Source organism: Ipomoea nil, unplaced genomic scaffold, assembly GCF_001879475.1.
Source record: "Ipomoea nil cultivar Tokyo-kokei standard unplaced genomic scaffold, Asagao_1.1 scaffold0117, whole genome shotgun sequence".
In the NCBI taxonomy this organism is placed as follows: domain Eukaryota; kingdom Viridiplantae; phylum Streptophyta; class Magnoliopsida; order Solanales; family Convolvulaceae; genus Ipomoea; species Ipomoea nil.
The window spans coordinates 1,287,360-1,294,351 of NW_017616545.1; positions in this window are offsets into that span (position 1 = coordinate 1,287,360).

A 6,992-nucleotide genomic window follows, 5' to 3' on the forward strand; every position below is an offset into this window, starting at 1 on the left:
AACACCCCTAATTTTTAAAACTTTTAAGCTTATGAAATAAAGGCAATCTAACATTAATATTCCAAACAGAGCAGAGACTACACAATAAAAGTCGGGGTGCTATGCCACATCCAAGCTTGAGAACTTAGATGCACATGCTAACTAACTAAACAGAACATAATTCAAGTTTAATATCCAAAATACAAGCCAAGGCACGCAGGCCATCTACCAAGACTAAAAATATCTAAGCTAAGTCCTCGCGTCCATCTGGCGCACTCCGAAACTACTGATCTGCACCTGAAAAACATATGGTGTAACAACCGTTAGCGAATAATGCTGAGTAACCCACTCCCACCTATTGAGTACAATAAGTATAAGTACAGGAAATCATTTTGAGACTGGAATACATATATAATCCTCAACAACGCTAGCTTTAAAACCAAGATCAAGACTCAAGACACAACCACAAGCTGACACTATGAACACCATAAAGATACTAGCATGCATCCTAAGCCCGCAAGATAAGATAATAACAAAGCTCAATAATAACAAGCAACGGCAACAATGTTGTTCAACAACAATTAATAACAACAAGCAGTCAACAGGGAGTACATCCATGATCCAACCTTATACCAAGTTCCAATCTTTACTCCTCTCCATCCTTATATCAGTTCCAACATGTACCTCCAAGCCACCCTTATAACGCCTCCCATATCCCTCCGGAGCACGCATGCTCCCCACCGACGTACCACCAACAAAACCACCGACATGGTAGCACCGTAGTACCATTTGCATGACCCGTGCCTATAGTACTATAATCAAGGGGTCAGTGCCTATAGCACATGACATGGCACCGCAGCGCTTATAACTTGATCTATGCCTTTAGTAAACTAATCAAGGGTGGTCTGTGCCTATAACACAATGACCGAGCACTCGTTGTGCTAGACCGCCAACAAATCTTTTTCACCAATCACATATCTTTTCTCATCATGGACAAATCAACCACAACAACCAATACTCAGTGATAACAACAACCAACAACACTCAATCAACAACAATAGTCAATCCTCAACAACAACAACAACAATCAAAGCTCAACAATAACAATAACCACGACACACAACTCTTAAAACGTTACCTGAAACATCACACGAGACTCATCAACACCAAACGGGGCACGTGGAAACAACAAACGAGGTAAAACAGTATCCCGCCCCGCCCGTACCAGCTGATGGTACGGCAGGTGGGTGACCACCCGCCTTCCACCCGCCGGTGGGCGGTACTGTACTAGCGGGTACACGGCGGGTGGTCATCCACCCGCTGTTACGGTGGGCGGTACCCGGCGGGTGGTCAGGTGGGGATTCGTCCCCCCACCGACCTCCCGCTGGTACGATGGTAACTTGGCACTTTTCCCCTTCAGGAATTCATCAATTAAACCCAAAATCAAGTCCAAACACATCCCAATACATATCAACCACAATGTGCACTCAAATAACAAGAATTAAACCAAGAAACACCACGATTATACCCTAAACACAATCCCTAAACATGTCAAGACTCGAGAGTAAACACATAACGGTCCAAGAGCATCAAGAAACTCAATATCATCAAGAAATCTATGTGCAAGCCCTAAAAACAAGCCTTAACCTTGAATCAACATCCGAGCATGCATAAACCCACCCAAGAACACCAAGAACATCACAACAACAAGATTTACAATATAAACCCTAAGGACAAGCTCTAAACATAATTAAATACAAGAGCATACCAAGACCACACAGGGCCATCGAGAATATAAAAAATAACAATAATCCATATCACAAATTCCTAAAGACAAGCTCTAACGAAGCACAAATAAAAGTCATACTTTCAATCGTTCAACGGAGCCAATCAATAAAAGATAGCAAGGAAAGTAGGTTTTGTAATACATGGGTTACCTCTTAGCCTTAATCAATTTTCCCTTGGCTACTAAGGTTCTTCTCTAAGATTCTCCGTCGATTGATCTTCCTAGGCTTGGTGGTGGGGAATCCCTTTTGCTAGGATTCTTTGGGGAATTTTGTGTAATAAAGTTATGATAGGTGAGAGGGTTCTAATTGTTTCCTAATCCCCTATTTATAGAGTTAGGGAGTCTTAATTAGAATCTGGATGGTAGAAGATCTACTCTCCTTGTTCTTATCCAACTTAAAGTCTTTAGTATAGACAAGGGTCCATGATCCATGGTGGACCGTACTAATTAATTAGGGGAATTCTAAACAAATTAAATCCCCTTTTAACCGTTTGTTAACATGATTAATTCAATAATTAATCTGAATTTGAAGACCATAACACGGGGTGTTACACAAGGCTTCTCTAACTAGCGAAAATGGGAATAGTTTGAGTCTCACTATCTCGTATGAGACTCCTTATGAAACGGGTGATATGCGTATGTGGATCCTCCGAGATTGATCCTCCAAATGGATTGCTTTGCACTAAACTAAAAATCACCGGGTGACTGTGGAAGTTTATATTCTCCAAGGGTGGAACACAAATGGAGTTGTGCATTGAGAACTCCGGTATCATATAGTCGGCTATAGACCTTCCTCTTTCCCCATGTGGGGCATCATAGAAGTCCTAATAATAAGTCGACCGCTGAGAAGCAGGATAGATAATATATCGGCCGCTGAGAAGCGAGATAGAAACATGTCGACCGCTGAGAAGCGGGATAGATACATGTCGACCACTGAGAAGCGAGATAGAAACATGTTGACCGCTGAGAAGCAGGATAGATACATATCGACCACTGAGAAGCGGGATAAATAATTAGTCGACCGCTGAGAAGCGGGATAGTGCACTGACCTTGTTTTTTTTTTTTTTTTTCACATTGGGATGTGTACCTTGCCCTTGCAGGCCCAAATGAACATTTGCATGCCAGGTTGAGGATCGCGTCCTATTGGCCCGGGTGAAGATGCGTACGGTCCGCCTACCTTGCGATCTCCGTACGAGATGTGGGAGCGGACCAACTTTTTTTCTTTATGTTTTTTTTCCTATTGGGCCGTCCTACCCTGCGTTGCGAGCCCAATACTGAAAATGAAAGGGGGTGAAGAGTAGTTAGAAAATAATAATTTTTTATTACCTTCTCAGGTTGCTTGCGAATCTAATCACCATTTTCCCTAGGCCGCTTGCCGTGCTTTCCGAGCCTAGGGGCACTGGTACAAAATGAAGCTGAAAATTATTTTATTATCTCCACGGGCTACCTACCCAGCCTACGAGCCCAATTGGGTGCTATTGTTTACTGACCACGGAACTTCCAACTCGCGTCAGGACCACTTATCCTGTTTATGAGTTCACTACCACGTCCTTTTTTATTTTTTGGTAACACGCCTAGCCTGCAAGCCCAACAAAAAATATACGTTAATGTTTTTTCCAATATAGAAATATTTTTTCTTACCTCTCAGGGCTGCTTGTAAGCTCGCCAAAGCGTTGCTATTTGGTCTAGGGCCGCTACTTGGCCTGTGGGCCCTTAACAGTTGGTTGAGGTAAGATCAATATTCTCATCGATGGTCACGTCATGAACGGGTTCGAGCTCCCTCCATGACGTGTTCCTTCACTTCAGCCTTAGTTGCTGCCTTGGGCTCCTTGCACTAGTCCCTATCTTTGGTGGTGCCCTCATCCCAACTTGTGGATGTAACACCCCAGATTTTCGAAACTTTTGAAACTTATATAAAGAAGGTAAAATCTCATTAAATCCCAAAACATAATATAAAGAGTACGGGGTGCTATGCCACACCTGAGCTAGAGAACTAAGGTGCACAGGCTAACTAACTAATATCCTTAACAAAGTGAATGCATAACCGTGGCACGCAGGCCGAAAGGGAAACTATCTACTTCTATGCTCCACGATTCTAGCGCGCTCCAGTGTCTACTCTTCTGTGCCTGAAAGCCAAATATATTTGTTCAGCGAGAGATGCTGGTAACCCACTCCAACGCGTTGAAATACAATACATATAGATATATACATGGTTATACGAAAAACCATTTCGAAGCATGAAGATATATCCTAGGAGACTCTAGCTTTCAAAATAGGGAATGGACTCAACAGATAGAGCTTAGCACAGACAACGGTCATAATCAAGCATATACAATTCATAAGCATAGGGAAACAGGCAAGGCAGATAAAGATAAGCACAGTTAATATCCATAACCCAACATGTACGATTCCCGGCATAAATCCCAAAGTCACATCCCAAGACAGTCATAACAACAACTCATCCATATCTCATCACATAGCACACTTTGTTGGCGCCGCAGGACCAATCGCATGCCCATACATGAGGGTCAGCGCATATAGCTCTGACACGGCCCGGCAGCACCCTGCCCCGTATCGCAACACGGAGGGGTCGATCGCAACTGACCGATGAACCGCAGCTCATCATAGTTTGATCGCAACCAAACAGTGGACCGCAGCCCAAGAGTATGTCATCTGACCGTAGCCAGGAAATATGAACCGCAGCTCATGTAGAAACGTCTGATCGCAACCAAACGGTGCACCGTAGCCCTATATAATATTTATATACCTGACCGATCGCAACCGGCCTGGTTAACAGTCAGTATGGTTCTCAACCCATCCAACTGCCCGTATAACCAATTTGATCGCAACCAAATTGGGGTGTCATGCACACATAACACATAGCAAGCACATGCAACCCACATTAACACATTGGGAAGGGGGAGAAAACGTATAACAAAACCTATGCGTGATCTTTCACATACTAAGAATAATCCTAAGGGGTTCATACTTCTTTCACCTAGGTCAACGGGATACCAATTCAACTAGCATGCAATATATAAGACTCATACAACCTACGAACGGTACCCGAAATATCAAACTAGACATAGGCACAATAGACGGAGTCTGTTGGTACACCACGGGGGTCGGGGGAACATCAAACGGGGAAGCCAAAATCCCGAATTGGGGTGCAAACCAGCGGGTAGCCGGTGGGTGAGGGTTCACCCGCCGGCGGCAACAATTCCGGGCAGCGGGTGCCCGGCGGGCAGCTGCCCGCCCGCCGGCGATGCCACTCTTAGCCGCGGGTAGGTGGCGGGTCCCCTACCCCCCCACTGACTCTTCTTCACAAATAAACGTCCCGGGAACCACCGTGGAACCCGGAACCATGCTTAGACACTTTCAAACATAATCGGCAATAACACGTAGACAATTAACGGGTCCAAAAGCAAGAACATACGGCACATAACCTATCATGCTTTTCTAAACATAATTAACACCCAAACATACGAATTCCCACCCAATATACCAAGAATAATACCATACGAGTTCCACGATATGACCTAGGGTTCTAATTATTTTTAAATCAACAAGAACACAATTCATCTTCTAATATCAAGATTCGGTAGGAATATCATATAAACATCAAGAACATCATATAATCATCAAGAACATCAAGAACACCATATAATCATCAAGAACCTCTTATCATCAAGATCACCCATGGAATCATAACACCAATTATCAAGATCATTATAACGAATCATCAACACACAGGAATATGGGGGAAATCCTAAGAGGGGAATCATAGCTATGAAAATAGGTTTTGTTGAGACATGGGTTACCTTTTAGCCTTAATTAATTCCTTGGCTATGAAGGGTCTTTCTTGAAGCTTTCTTCTTTCTTGATTTCTCCTAGGGGAATTCTTGAAACTTCTTGTGTGGTGAGGGATTATTGTGGTGGGGGGTTCTAGGTGCCTCTTTAGTCCCCTATTTATTTATTTAGGAGTCCTAATTAGGAACTAATATTATAGGCTTGCTAATTCTATTCCTTTTAGGGCTAGGGGTTGGGTTTTAGGGGTGAGGGCCCACGGACCATGGTGGGCCTTTTCCCTAATTAATTATTGTAATTTAATTCTTTCTTTGGACAATTGGTTAAATGATTAATTGGTTTTAGGGGTCGTAACACGGGGTGTTACAGTGGAGTTCTGAGTCGGGTAAGGGGATGATTTTCTTAAATGTTCGAGTTAGCGGTTGGGTATCGAGCCCGGTTGGGCTGCGCCTCCCACTACCGCTAGGCAGCCTAGTTGCCAATGACGATGGCTATCTCATGGGCTAAGGGTTAGACGTTGGGTCCGACCATCGAGGGGCCTTGGTTTGTTCCACCGATGGTAGTGCCTCCTCTGGCGGCTATAGTGCCAGTTGGACCTCTCATGTTTTCCGGATAGGGAACTGACCCTCACAAAATGGGCAGACCTTTGCCTTGCCAGCTAAAGGCGTTCCTATAAGCCCTGGTAATGCTCGTTTTGTGAGTCGGGCATTTTGGTGTATCTCGAATTTGATTAGTAAAGGGAAGAGTAAAACGGGTAGAAACTAGGAACACATGCTTTTTGTAGCGTTCCCACAGACGGCACTAATGATGGTTTTGTTGGAAGTTGAAACCCAGTATGGAGGTATAGGATGGGCGGGGGGGGGGGGGGAGAAGAAAATAATAGTATATTACTCGGGGCGCTAGGCCCAAAAGAGTGCATACAAAGCCCGAGATAAATAATAAATAATACAAGCTATAACCCTAATAATGAAATAGAAACAATAATGTTATCGCTATGAATCGAACCCTGGCATGTCGGCAAGAGAGAGAAAACTTAGACCACTCAGCCAAAAGGGAGGTTGTAATGTAAGGGATGATTTTTAAGGGGGGGGGGAGGGGGGGGGGGGGGAAGACACCCTATCTATATTGTTGAAGGACTCACAGATGGTTGACAAATAGACAATATCGGGTAACCTTCATTCTTGGTCACACACGTGTCCCCTCACTACTTTGCTTCTAGCGCACTCCCATGCATAAGTGGAGCTTCTTACCTTTTAATACACAAGATATTGAGTGGTTTGGGTGGTCAGTGCTTGTGTTGTGAAATGGGAAGTTGTGGGTTTGATACCCCTGGGTAACGCCTCTTATAATATTTTGTTCAAAGCTTCTTTATTTCCTTAACCCAATATGTAACACCTCCGATTTAACACCAATTTAAAAT